Genomic DNA, 14,354 nt, shown 5'->3' with positions numbered 1-14,354 from the left:
AGTGAACTTTTTGATAAAACTATTTAGTTATGAAAACTACTGAATTTTTGCTGACAATTTGTGATATTTTTCAAAGATACTAGTAAATAATTCCAAACTTGATTATAGTGTTTTGCATGAAAATATTTGATTAATGAAATGCAACACCAACAAATGCAAAAAAAGCACAAACGGATTAGTAACACATTCTTCTTCTAATGCAAATACAAGAACTAAATGCCATTACCCCCCCCCCCCCCCCAAAAAAAATTGCAAAGAACAAAAGAAATGTTTGCGATAACGCTATACCACTTACACCAGGAAACGGACTCATGGTACTGTATGTTTTTATTGTGTAATTTTTATCAAATTCTTTGATATAATTATAATTGTTAAATGTTTATTTGGCCTATATCAATTTGATGATTTTTGGTCGTTTTTAACTGATTTTTGGTCGTTTTCAACTGATTTTTATCGTGCTGTATACCACCACTGTCTAAGGGAATCTTGGATCCAGAAAAATGTTTAACCCGGCTGTGGTTTTTGTTTGTTGCTGTATATTCACGCTTGTTTTTCTTTTATTGGTTTTCTCATCTGAATTGTTTTATACTGGTCATACTGGTAATTTAGGGGCCCTGTATGAAGCCCCCAATTGCTTTATAGTGTTATCCGATTCTCCAAGTTGAAGATCATCCAGTAACCTAGCTATAATTGTTTACTTTAACGACATGTGGTCTTGGATGGAGAGTTGTGTCGTTGGCAATCACAAACACATTGTCTTATTTTAATATGAAGCGTAAACCTTGATAATTAGTAAGCAATATTAATGAATAACAACTGAGTAAGTAAGGAATCACAAGAATATACAAAGAAATTATTTTTGAGTCCGACAAAATGTGTAATTTAACTTAGGTGTCGTATGATACAGGTACCACTGTATCGAATATTGCATACGCACCCATATCCTGTTTGCAGTAATAAATCACTTGGGGAGATGTCTTGAACATCTAAGAAAAAACAATCATAAAAATGAAATAGCAATTCATAAAGGAGAGGCGAAGGATACCAGAGGGACATTCAAACTAATAAGTCAAAAATAAACTGACAACGCCATGGCTACAAAAAAAAACCAGACAAATAGACAAACAATAGTACACAAAGCACAACATAGAAAACTGAAAACTGAAGACTTGAGAAACACGAACGCCGCCAAAAACCGGAGTGGTCCTATGTGCTCCGGAAGGGTAAGCACCTGCAACTACATCAATCAACTTTAACCAAATAGAATGATCATAATCAATACGTCTCGCACAGGTTTATACTGAAACATTTATAGCTAAGCTAAATTTGGATGGTACTAATAATATTGATTAATAAACAATGAATTTCCCTCAAATGTAGGAGCTTTTATAAGCTCCCGCAGGAAGATATTTTGGTAGAATTGTCGATTTGTGCCATTGTGCTTATAGTAAGATGATTTCTTGAATTAGAAGTAGAAATCTAACTTCCGGTTTTGTGTTAAGACACAGAAGGCTTAATATAAGTTTGTTCGTTCTTCCTAAGGTCCGTCTTCTCGTCACTGGATCCGTTCACAGCTGTCTTATCGGAATTTTTTTTTTAACAATCAAAAGTCTCGTGGTTCAGAATGGGGCCCGTTCAGAATTGATAGTAAAAAAGATCCGATTAAAAACGTCGAATGAAGACGATATATACCTACGAAGGTTTATTTAATAGGACTAGAGGATTCGGAACGTCGAATATACCTATAGCTGTAAATGTTTTTGAAATATAAAATGTACCCTGTGTTTAATAAGCATCTTTCTTTATTTAACGCTTCAACTAATTGGCGAATGTGGTGTAATTAAGCGACTTTCTCTTCCAAACAAGTCGATCTTTATTGTATACGGTCTTTCTTAGGGGCTAAGAAGTCCATATCGGGATACACCAACGACCTGAAAGTGGACATGAAATGACCTGGGCCCGTATATGTGTCGATATATTAAAACTAAAATAACTTTTTAATTCTTCAATGGATTTCCTAAAAATTTTAGTTTAATGAAGGGACCATTTCCAGGTCTGTAATGTAACCTATTTATATCATATCCGGTGTAATAACCCTGGTGGAAGACTATATGCCTGCTTTGTTGACTTCAAAAAGGCCTTTGATACTGTTATTCACACTGGAATCAAATTGAAACTACTAGATATTGGGGTGTGATCTTCTTTTTACAACATCATCAAAAGCATGTATGAAGTAAGTAAATCATCTGTAAAGGTAAATGAAAACTTAACAAATTCCTTTTCAACGCACCTGGGGGTGAAACAAGGAGACAATCTGAGTCCAAACCTCTTCAAGATCTTTATTAATAATTTGACAAACTATTTAAAACACTCTGAAGACCCAGTTTCAATAAATGATCAAGATTTACCCTGCCTTATGTATGCTGACGATATTGTTTTATTGTCAACATCTCCGAATGGTTTGCTAAAAAAATTGGACATTTTGCAAAATTACTGCAATGATTGGTGCTTAAGTGTGAATACAAACAAAACAAAGGTTTTTATATTCAACAAGGCAGGTAGATTGATTAACAAATATGATTTTATGCTAAATGGTGTAAAACTAGAGTGTGTTAAAACATATAAATATTTGGGTATACATTTTTGTGCATCTGGCTCCTTTACAATAGCCCAGGATGAATTGTATAAAAAGGCTCTAAAAGCCTATTTTAAGTTATCTAAAGATTTTTTATCCTTGCATCCTTCAGTCAAAACAAGCATGCATGTTTTGATCATACCATCAAACCCATCTTGCTATACAGCTGTGAGATATGGGGTGCCTTTAATCCTATGTCGTCTAAATATAGAAATGGAATTTTTTCATTTGACCATATTTATTCTAAATTACCTGCTGAAAAACTTCATACTAAATTCTGTAAATTTATTCTTGGAGCTCCAAAAAAAAAGCACCAATTTTGCAGTATTAACTGAGTTGGGAAGACTACCAATATATTTTAACATGATTAAAGCAATGACTAAATACTATTACAGATTAGAAAAGTCAGACACTAACTTTCCATTGTTATATAATGCATTTATAGAATCAAAGAAATTGTATGAGTCAAAGAAACCATCATGGTATATGTCATCTGAAAAACTTCTTTCACTGATTAATAATTATCAAATATCCTCAGACATGGCTAAACCAATTGACAACAGAAAACTAAGAATTGCCATGTTAAAAGATTGGGAAAAGAATCTCAAAACTCACTCAGAAGGAAAACTTTGCACATATGTTACGTTTAAAGCAAATTTTGGTTGTGAAAAATATCTTGATATTGTTAAAAAATTTGAAGATAGACGGAGTCTAACAAGATTTCGCATATCTGCTCACCATTTACTTATAGAGAGAGGTAGATATAGTAATACTCCCCGACACAATAGAATATGTAAGAGATGTTGTAGTAATGAGGTCGAAGATGAAACACATTTTCTTTTTAACTGTGATAGTTTATCAGATCAAAGGAAAGACATGATAACAATGATAAATAATTGCTGCAAGAATTTTCAATATCTTGACCCTAAACAAAAACTGATATTGTTAATGAATAATGAAGATGAGAATTTATTATCAGAATTATGCATGTTCATTAAGAAATATGAAAAGTTTTAATGGGTATATCCCTCTATACTTGTAATTTGAACTTTATATTTTCTCCATAGTGAGTTCTAGAGCACCGTCCCTTGATGAATATTGTCCAGTAGCAATGTAACCCTTGCTATTGTGCATTAGTCATGAGGAGAATCACTATTGGAGTAATCTCATGTATCTGTAGCTAGTTCTGAAGGATCCCCCCTTGATGACCTTGCATTGTTGTGATGAAGTCCCTCACTACTGTGCACTGGTCATGAGGAGAACTACTGCAGATTGAGATACTATATTCCCGGTTCTATTTTTGCTATTTTTTAGTTTCCGTATTTTAAAATAAACTTAATATCATATCCTTTTAATATTAAATCGGCCTCATTGCCACTCAATGTCTCTTACTATAATTATATCCTACATTGCTCATATTATCAATTTATTATTTGTGTATTACTTATTGTGTATTTCACTAATGTTTATATAATCATTGTATTATGATGTTTTTGTATCTTGCCTGACAAGGGCCCATGATTGGAAAAAATAAAATAATGTCTAATGTCTAATGTCTAATGTCTATATATTAAAAAAATGCAACTAAAAAACCAGGTAAGTTAGTGTGGTTTTTTTTCTCAAATATAGACTTTATATATCCTGCCGCGCTTTAAGGTTCATCATAAGGAATTGAAAAATATGGCCGTGTTTACACCTCAAAAATTACTATGAGTACAGACAAACTGGTACATTCAGGAAAGTTTTAAGGCATGGCAGGAACTAGATATATAAAAGTTATATGAAGTCTACGTTTCAGAAAATGAAAAACTTACCTGCATTTTGATGTGCATTTTTTTCCAGTCTGCAGAAGATAGCAAAATAAACAAACACCCGAGTTTCATTTGATACGGTCCACTCAGTTACACAGTTTAAACCTGTTAAATCACCTATTGTTTACAAGTGTCTATTGTCCATCTATTGTCCATTTAAATCAATACTACTCACAACATTGATTATATGAGGGGAGCTTCTCAATCGTTTTCACTACTTAGTTAATTTTTGCACCTTCTGCAGGAACGAAAAAAAATGGATAGCAAAATCTAGAAAAGTTAATAATTTTCTGAAACATAAAATGCATTTAAAATTTATATATCTAGTTCCTGCCATCCCTTAAAACTGTTGCAGGTGTATAGGTTAGTCTGTACTCAGAGTAAAATTTGGGGTGTAAATACGGCCATTTTAGCCAAAAGGTTATGATGAACCTTAATGTTTATGTACCCTTCTGTAACCATTTTTGTACGTTTTTTTTTAAAACATCAATTGTATCAAAACTACAGATATAATGAATAATAGATACAGTCCATTTTAAACATGTACTAGGGGAACTTGATGCAAAGCATTATTATTTACGGTTGCATTGCATTTAATAGAAAATAAGTACTTTGTGGCAAATAAACCCAAGACTTTTATAGAAAATCCACAGCCTTCAATAAAGAGATTTTTGTTATAAAATTTGAAACATAGATTACTCACTTGCTTTTCTATGATGTGCTAGGGGTTTTTTTTACAAAAAGTTTTAACCAACCTGTTAATTTCAAAATACCTCGTGCAGAGTAACTAAAGTCGAGCGCACCCTAAAAGGTGTACTTGATTTGGTCCATATTTTTATTTGTTCTAACCAATAACTACGTTATTAAACTTGTTTTAAGGAAATCAATGCTGGCACTGCATGCAATTATCTTATATCTATTGGTCATAAAATTACCAAATATGATTAAACAAGGATAAAGGCTGTGGATTTTCTATAAAAATTCCATATGTTTAGCATTGAAGCAACACAAGGGTACATAATCCTAAATACTTTCCTAGATGCATCAGTTTGTCTGTTCTCTTAATAGATATGTGTGTGTAAAAACAGCCATATTTTTCAATTCCCTCAGATGAACCTTTAACATTATGAATATCCGGTAATTGAACCCATGTGTATGGTTCAAGAGGAGCAGAATAAAATCTTGATTTGTCTTGATATATAAAAAAAAAAACACTTCTGTTTTCTGTTTATACAATTTACAAGGCCTTTGAAATTCGCTATTTATACAAGACTATTCTAGGATCTATTTTGCTGGAGCTCACCTTCACTAGTTTGGTCGGAGTATTTTAAAAACATTTTCTGTTATTTTACTTACAAGATAAAATGAAAGACCAATTAACAGAGACAAAGGTTGAGGTAAGTTTTAACCTTTTATTTTTGTTAATATTTTATTGAAATATATTTACATATATGAAGTTCTTTTTAAATTATTAATTCTCTATATATTAAGTTGTTAATAACATGCAATGGATCACAACTAATCAATTGACTTTCTTTTTCTTTTTAACAATTTGTTCTATTTAAATGAATTATTTTTACTTTTTAAGGATATATCGTTGGACAGTATTGATGGTATATAGATAGTCTGGGCACTTATGAACACATGATCAACTCATAATTTTAGTAATTTTATTTTAGCTATCAATTGTTATGAGTCTAATGATGTAAACTTCATGATTTGAGTCATTGCAAAATTTTGAATCACTCTGTTGGTTTTCTATTGGACGGGGTCGTATCATAAACGTTGAAGTATGTATACGCATCCGCAGATATACTAAAAACTGTTATGTGATCCCGAGATAACGACTATTATACGTTTTCACTATGTTCCTCTGGTATCTTTCGCCCCTCTTTTCCAACAATTAAGACAGCTACAAAATTAAATACTAGCATAAGAAATTAATAAGTTGCCCATCTGCATTATTGAAAGTATATACAATTAAAACTCGTGATCACATACTGTTTATTGGCAAATATGCAGATGCATATATGGCAACCTATATGATATTAAATTAACCTTGATTCATGCTTGTCATTGTGAAAGTGCCCGAGACAGATTCATTTATGAGTTATGTTCTATTTGTATTTTTATTGTTGTTGAAAAGTACATTTCTTGGTAAAACTCCAGGGGAAAGGGGGTCGGGTTGGTGGTTGTAGGGCTGACAGCTTTTTCATAAATTTCTTCTAACCTCGATAAATTTGAAAATAAAATTCAGGCTAATCGTTTCTTATCTCCGTGTACTTTTTCAGTAAAAATTGGTATTGTTTTGCAGTATTTGTAATATATTTTCTGAACCGTAAAACTGTCTTAATAAAAATTTGACATGATCGAATCTACCTGGCCTGGCACTCAACTCAGAATCAAATGATTGTTCCCTTACCTGAAAAGTTTTCAAATTTTCAAATATGTGTTTTTCTAGAAATTCTTTCATCACCCCTGAACAGAACACAACTGTGTTATTCAGTCAGACTATAATTTAATATCATCTGGATTTTATAAGGAAATGTACTTTAGGTAGTCCAAGGGTATAACATTTGCAACATGGTAAGTGAAGGACCCTCTGGCTACCTTAAAATGTTGTTTTTTATTCATTATTCTTGAGTTTTGTTTTGTTTTGTTTGTTTCGTTTGTTAAGAAAACATAGTCCATAATTGATATTTCCGATGAAACTAAATAACAGAATCGATTGTTTTTAATATTCATCTAAGGAAAATTTCAATTCAAATTACTTTTTTTTTTTTTTTTTTTTGGCTGAAAGTTATAAGAATTTTAAGGTTTCTGATCACAAGTTAAAAATGATAAATCTATTGTTGAAAAATAAAAATCTGGAACTTTATTAAAAATCTCATGATTATCTTTTTCTTGATATACATTGTTGCACCTATGACTTAGTTATCATTGACTGATGTTCCCATATTTTGACTATTTTATTGATTGTGACTGTTTATTTAACGCATCATGTAAATGTAACGGAATTTGATGAGACTGTTATTAAAGTGAGAGGGTTAGCGCTATAGAACCAGGTTTAATCCACCATTTTCTACATTTGAAAATGCCTGTACCAAGTCAGGAATATGACAGTTCTTGTCCATTCGTTTTTGATGCGTTTTGTTTTTTGATTTTGCCATGTGTTTATGGACTTTCCAAATTGATTTTCCTCTGAGTTCAGTATTTTTGTGATTTTACTTTTTACATCAGAGGCCCCTGAGGGGCCTCGGGTGTATTGCCATCGCCTACTTTTCAAAGATTTTCAAAGATCAAAGAAATGCATATATAATTCGTGTTGGGAAATTAACCGTATGAACCCGCGGACATTATAGTGCAGAACAAAATTCCTTGTCGCTTCTTTAAAATTCATGTTTTCAATGGATACTAAGATTTTTTTGATTTTTTTAAATGCAAATTAATAATATGAAAATGTTTTGTCGTTAGAAATATTCGTATATTAATCAAACGATCTTCAATATCAATGATATACCGAAAAATTGTTGTTGCGGATGAATACCACGAATGCATATTCATCAAGTGAGCAAGAGCGAGCGAGAGAAAATCAATTCACGCAATTACACACAGAAAGGTAATTATATTTCAATTATTTGATTTAGAGTGACATCTTTAAACCGTTTGTAGCATATTTGTCTATAATATTAACGTAGCAAAATCAGGAATATTTAATCTGACACAATATTAAAATTATTTTCAGGCCGCGTCCCCCGCAGCCATTTTGAAAATACCAGCAGATTGGGTAGGAGTAACAAGAACCTGCAAGGCCCTAAAAGATAAGGTTACTTTCTTTGTATTCTTAAATGCAACAATTTGTGTTTTTTTTTAAAAGATCTCAACAATTTTTTAAGTTAAATTTCTTTTCTTGGTAAATAACAAGTAGATTGATCACTTGGACACACTTGGAACTATTTTCTGTTTTTTAAGGTACTGTTTCGGATTTTCGCTCCTTCTCCGACTTACTTACTTGCATTAGTATATTTGAATAATTACGTCCCTTGACTAGAAAAAAAGCAGATTTTGTTAATGAATTTGTAAGTAATTCTTATATATAATTATTGGTTGAAATAATTGTATTTTACATGTATGTAATATTCAGAGTATTCTTCCAATAGAGATGGACTATTTTTTAGTCCTATAACATATGACCTCGGAGGCTTTATTCACTATTTACATTTGCTGTTCTGATATTTTCTTTTTACTATCAATGTGCCCTTGTTTAGTCCTATAATATATGCCTTCGCATTATATATTCACTATTTAACGTTTTCATGCTGATATTTTCATTTTTTATTTTTTGTCTAATACGAAGTCATATCGGAATTGATCATTTTCCTTTAGCACTTTCCGCCCTGGTTTGACTGCGGAAAGAATATTGTGAAAATCTAAACTAGCATTTACTGTACATCGCGATATGACCTCGGGTGGCACATTGATAGTAAAAAGAAAATATCAGAACAGCAAATGTAAATAGTGAATAAAGCCTCCGAGGTCATATGTTATAGGACTAGTATTCGCATTAGACAAAAAATAAAAAATGAAAATATCAGCATGAAAACGTTAAATAGTGAGTATATAATGCGAAGGCATATATTATAGGACTAATGTATTGCCAAAATTATTAAGTTGTGTAATCCATGTAAAATTTTAGGTATTTGAATTAGACATATGTTCACGCATACATGAGTACTTGAGCAAATACAAACAGTTTCCAATCACTACGAGCACCCATGAGATCTTAAATTGAGCAAATATGATCACTTACATTTATGAGTAAACTTTGAGCTAGATCTACTCAATTGAGTTAGATATATCAATTTTGAGACTAATTCAAATGGTTATTTGAGCACACATGTATCTATATATACTAATGAAAGCGATATTGGGATTCTGCATGAGTAAACTTAGCAAAATCTTTATCATGTTTATAGAGACAAACCTATGAGCTATATACCATGTATACCCTGCATATGACTGCAAGAGATATTTTAAAAGTTTTCTGGAACCCCAGATTAAAAGTTGAAGTAACATTGCAAAAGATTAGTGTATTATTTTATTTTATCAAAATGTTAAAATTGAGAATGGAAATGGGGAATGTGTCAGAGAGACAACAACCTGACCAAAGAAAAATAAACAACAGCAGAAGGTCACCAACAGGTCTTCAAAGTAGCGAGAAATTCACGCAACCGGAGGCGTCCTTCAGTTAGCCCCTAATCAAATATATAATAGTTCAGTGATAATGAACGCCATACTAATTTCCAAATTGTACACAAGAAACCAAAATTAAAATAATACAAGACTAACAAAGGCCAGAGGCTCCTGACTTGGGACAGGCGCAAAAATCCGGCGGGGTTATGTTAGTGAGATCTCAACCCTCTCCCTATACCTCTAGCCAATTTTGAAAAGTAAACGCATAACAATACGCACATTAAAATTCAGTTCAAGAGAAGTCTGAGTCTGATGTCAGAAGATGTAACCATAGAAAATAAACAAAATGACAATAATACATAAAAAACAAAAGACTACTAGCAGTTAACTGACATGCCAGCTCCAGACTTCAATAAAACTGACTGAAAGATTAAGATTTCATCATATGAATATCAAGCACAATCCTTCCTGTTAGGGGTTTAGTATCATACCATCATAACATATATGAGAAGAACATAACCAGTGTCATGCCAACAACTGTTTTTTTAATAAATGTGTTTAGTTCCAATGCAAAGACCCTATAAGTGAATCAATATTAACGCCAAAATATGCAATCTTTAATGACCTGATAACAGTATCGTTACTATATCCCTTCTTAAAAAGTCTATTCAAAGGTTTGTTAGTTTCTGAGGTAAATACTGACACCTGTGTGCTTTATAAAGAATATTTCCATAATGAATTGGATGTGAAATACCTGAACGTTTAAGAAGTCTGCATGTTGAGCTATATTGGATAAATAATGTCCTTATACCGCTGATAAAATTGAGTAAATGTAATGACTAGGTTGTGATATGGAAAACCCTGGTGTAATAATTTTTCAGTAATACATAAATTTCTCTTGTTAAAATCTAAAACATTGTTACATTGTGTACATACACGAGAGAATCATACAAGTTGAGATATATAAACACTGTAAGTAGGTGACAAGGGAACTTCACGATCTAATAATGGATTGTTATCTCTTTTATCATAAATTTTAGTATGTTAAATGTTTTATCATAAATTTTAGTACGTTAATTGTTTAATGTTTTTGTTTATTTATTATTCTGTGGAAATTTAAATCTCGAGAATCTTTCTGTGAGTTTGCATGAATAATTCCATGTTCTAATTTGTACCAGAGGCCAGAGTCATGCATAAGTTAACATGGATTTAAAATGTCCACGATTAAAACCACATGTACATATAAAAAAGAAGATGTGGTATGATTGCCAATGAGACAACTATCCACAAAAGACCAAAATGATATGTATATCATGTATATTCTAGATAATTCAAACAAAAAGTTCAGCAACATTTAACATGTTTAAAGCAACCTTTCTATTTTATTCCCAAACATAATTTTTATTACCTAAACAACCTTGTTTCAAAGCAGTTTAGATTTCTATCAAATTGGATGAGAATCCAGGAGTTTTAAAGGGGGAGGGTCTAGCAAGTCAACACTTTGGGTAAAACTATAAAAAAAAAAGGACTACGCATTTACCATACATGGAGCTCCTCGAAAAAGCATGCCTTTAGCTCCTTCCTCCCCCCAAAAGTCTGCCGTAGCAATTTTAAACACTCTTACGCTGTCTATTCATGTAGCTGTGCATTGGAGCCTATGAGTTTACAATCTGAGTAGCCATCTGAATCACTGAAAATCAACCTATAAACATGATAAATATTTTCATGTATAAATTGATAATTAAATTTTAACCAATTTATACATTTTTTTAAATTTATTTTTGATAATTTTTTGTTCATTTAAAAATATAGGGACAACAGAGTTGGTGTATGTGGGTTCGATTCCCACCCTAGGCATTCATTTAAATTGGCTGGTGCAAAGCGGGCAGTTAAGCTTAGTGGCCCCACACTGACTCTGTTGTTCATATGTCACTTTAAAGAATCAGGCAGCCTTCTTCAGGTCTTGCCTGTCGTGCCATCTCTATTTTTCTATTTGTAAATCATACACAACAAAACTATTGAATAATTGTGAAAATTATACACAGATAACTATGGTAAAACTTTAATTCTTGTTGGCATAATTAAACTTGGCAGCTATGGCTGCCATCCAAGATCCAAAAAGTTTTATATTGATGAATTATATATTTCAGATTTGGATTCTTTTGGTCACAAAACATTTTGGATGGTAGGTTGCTCAGTCTTTAGTTTTCTATGTTGTTTTTAGAAAAGTGTACTTTTTTTTGTCTGCATGTCTTTTTTAGTTTTAGTCATGGAATTGTAAGTTTATTTTCGGTTTATGAGTTTGCTGTTCATCTGGTATCTTTAGCTCCAATATTACAATTTGTCTCTTTTAATATGATTGTCTTAAACCTCTTTATCATAGTTCAGTGAGCATTGGTGAGTGACTATATAGCTACTCGAAGAATTGTTTGCTATGTTGATTCTCTATTATAAGTTATATGCTAACTATTTTTGTATGTGTGCAACTATATACATGTAGTCATAATGCCAATCTAACAGTTCTCATTTGACCACATAATCATTGATAATTCACAAAGTTAAGTATCCTAGTTCAAGTCAGTATCTCAGATATGATATATATTTATAGCATAGCAAATAATGTTATATGTACTATATTGTAAGGTGATCATATCTGTCCAGCAAGTATAATATAAACACCTGTCATTTATCAATAATTCAACACAACTTGAGGTCCTCTGATGTTACTTTGATTATATATTACAGGAAAGGATATATCAGGTCACGACGGGTCAATTCTTATTTTTGAACCTGAAACCCAGAGTGCAAGTACCCCTTTGGAAAAAACGGTCACTGGTAAGATGTATTTGGAAACTGTCGAATAACAATACTCGTCCGAATAATGCTTTAGATAGTTCCCACTGGACGTGGAGCAAACAACAAACAATCGTGCAATACATTACATAGAAAGCAATAAAATATAGTAAAAGTAAAAGACAAACTGAAATTGAACTCTCAAGATTTCTGTAAACAAGGTCGTTGTCAACGTCCGTTCACTTCAATGTTAAAACAATCCTGAGTTAAAAGAAATATATAATTTATTTGATGGCAGTAGACATCTTTATAACTTAGAGTATAACCAATCAAGGGTTTTGTGAATACGAAATATTCAAATTGTGACTGATAACTCTTCAGTATTGCATAAGTGGTCACTCCAGAATATTTTTAATGACAAATATAAAATTTAAATCAATATTTTGTTATTTCAGCGACTCAACAATGTGACAAATGTGGGAAAACATACCAAACACGCAGGGTCTAAGAGTCCATAAGAAAAGAGAACATGAGGAATCTCCTTTCAGTTGTGCACAGTGTCCTAAAAAATATGTATCAAGGACTCTGTTTCGATCTCATGTTTTGAATCATGTGCAGGTAAACTTTAGATGATTAATTGAATCCCACATTGAACAAATAAATTTTATCTGAGTGTAAACAAAATGCAAACTATTATAACCTAAACGACTTGAAATAAAATGAACATGGAACCTACGTAAGACACAAAGCGGCTACCAATAGTTAGCAAAACCTTGGAGCTTCGAAAGCACTAGAAAACGGAGCACAGTACTTGTGACATGAATCCTTATTGTAATGTCTTGACGACGAACTTCATATATGATTTTCACAAGAGTGCACACGCTGAAATGTCTCGCTTTCTTTACTATTCATTGGTATTATACTATCACATCAACTTAATATGATCCAAGAAAACGAGGTCAAGGTCATATAAACCAATCAATAAATGCATGTACACCTTACAACCATTCAATACATAGAATATAGTTTTTTTTATTGCTTATAGTTTCTTAGAAACAGACTTAACCATGAACATTAATTACTGACTTATGAACCCTGAAATGAGGTCAAGGTCAGATGAATCATGCCAGGTGGACATGCATAGTTTAATACCTCCATACAACAAATATATTTGACCAAATGCATATAATTTAGAAAAACAGACCAAAACACAAAACTTAACACTGAGCAATGAACTTTGAAAATGAGATCAAGGCAAAAACCTGCGAGATTGTCATGTACATTCTAAATATGTCTATGCACCAAATAAAGTTGACCTATTGCATATAGCATTTAATAAAAAAAACATAACTTAATCAATGAACCATGAAAATTAGGTCAAGGTCAAATGACACCTACCAGTTAGATATGTACACCTTACAATCATCCCATACACCAAATATAGTAGATCTAGTGCATACAGTATAAGAAAAACACAAAAACTTAACTATAACCACTGAACTATGAAAATGAGGTCAAGGTTTTATGACCCCTGCCAGTAGACATGTACACCTTACAGTCCTTCCATACACCGAATATACTAGACATATAGCTTATTGTATCTGAAATATTGAACTTTACCTTATTCACTGATACATAATATGAGGCCCATGTCATGTGAAAACTGTCTGGCGGGTATGAGGGACTTACAAGGTACGCACATACCAAATATAGTAACCCTGTTGCCCATAATAAGATAGAAAATTAACATTACAAAAATTCCTAACTCTTTTTTAAAATAGTCACTAAACCATGAAAATGAGGCCAAGGAGCACGGACATGTGACAGACGATAACGTTGTAACATGAGGCATCTATATACAAAGTATGAAGCATCAGAGTTTTCCAACTTCTAAAATATATAACTTTTAAACATTGAGCTCA

At 32.1% G+C, this 14,354-nt stretch overlaps 1 protein-coding gene and 1 long non-coding RNA gene across 2 annotated transcripts in view; one reads left to right on the top strand and one right to left on the bottom strand.

Moving 5' to 3' along the window:
• Nucleotides 1-14,354, bottom strand: part of LOC134704925 (beta-2-glycoprotein 1-like) — a 74,025-nt gene that overhangs the window by 37,002 nt on the left and 22,669 nt on the right. The window lies entirely within an intron of this gene.
• LOC134711285 (uncharacterized) lies at nt 5,249-12,927 on the top strand. The gene is made up of 3 exons (XR_010106161.1): nt 5,249-5,843; nt 12,385-12,474; nt 12,888-12,927. It is a non-coding gene; the product is annotated as an uncharacterized LOC134711285 (long non-coding RNA).

The sequence above is a fragment of the Mytilus trossulus genome, chromosome 1, assembly GCF_036588685.1.
Source record: "Mytilus trossulus isolate FHL-02 chromosome 1, PNRI_Mtr1.1.1.hap1, whole genome shotgun sequence".
Taxonomy (NCBI): Eukaryota; Metazoa; Mollusca; class Bivalvia; order Mytilida; family Mytilidae; genus Mytilus; species Mytilus trossulus.
This window is presented reverse-complemented; position numbering and strand designations above follow the sequence as displayed.